The sequence below is a fragment of the Podarcis vaucheri genome (genome assembly GCF_965113315.1).
Source record: "Podarcis vaucheri genome assembly, chromosome: 16".
Classification (NCBI taxonomy): Eukaryota; Metazoa; Chordata; class Lepidosauria; order Squamata; family Lacertidae; genus Podarcis; species Podarcis vaucheri.
Window position 1 is genome coordinate 40,500,049 of NC_138754.1, and position 425 is coordinate 40,500,473.

A 425-nucleotide genomic window follows, 5' to 3' on the forward strand; every position below is an offset into this window, starting at 1 on the left:
CTCCCAGAAGTTCAGTCTTGGGTGAGTCTTTCAGCCAGTCGTGTTACTCATTCAGCATGATGATAAGTCATCCTTTTTCTAGCAACCAGAATACAAACACTGGAGCTAATGTAGCCATCTTTTTCCTGCTGCTTCAGAGCTCATATTTGAGTGCCTAAGTGAAAGGCAGACCTCTGTTTGGTGCTATAACTCTTGTCAGTTGCCCCTCAAATTAGACACAATGTAGGTACCAATTATGTCTGCCCACCCCTTCAAAAATAGGTTTTGTTTAACAATAGAAATTGGTTGTTCGTATACTGTTGGCTATCTTTATTCCACCACCACCCTCAGCATTACACACTCAAAAGAAAAAACTTGAGGCAAATGTCTAAATTGAGGTAGACCAATTGAGGCAGAGGCATCTTAAGTTTAGATAGCATGTGCTG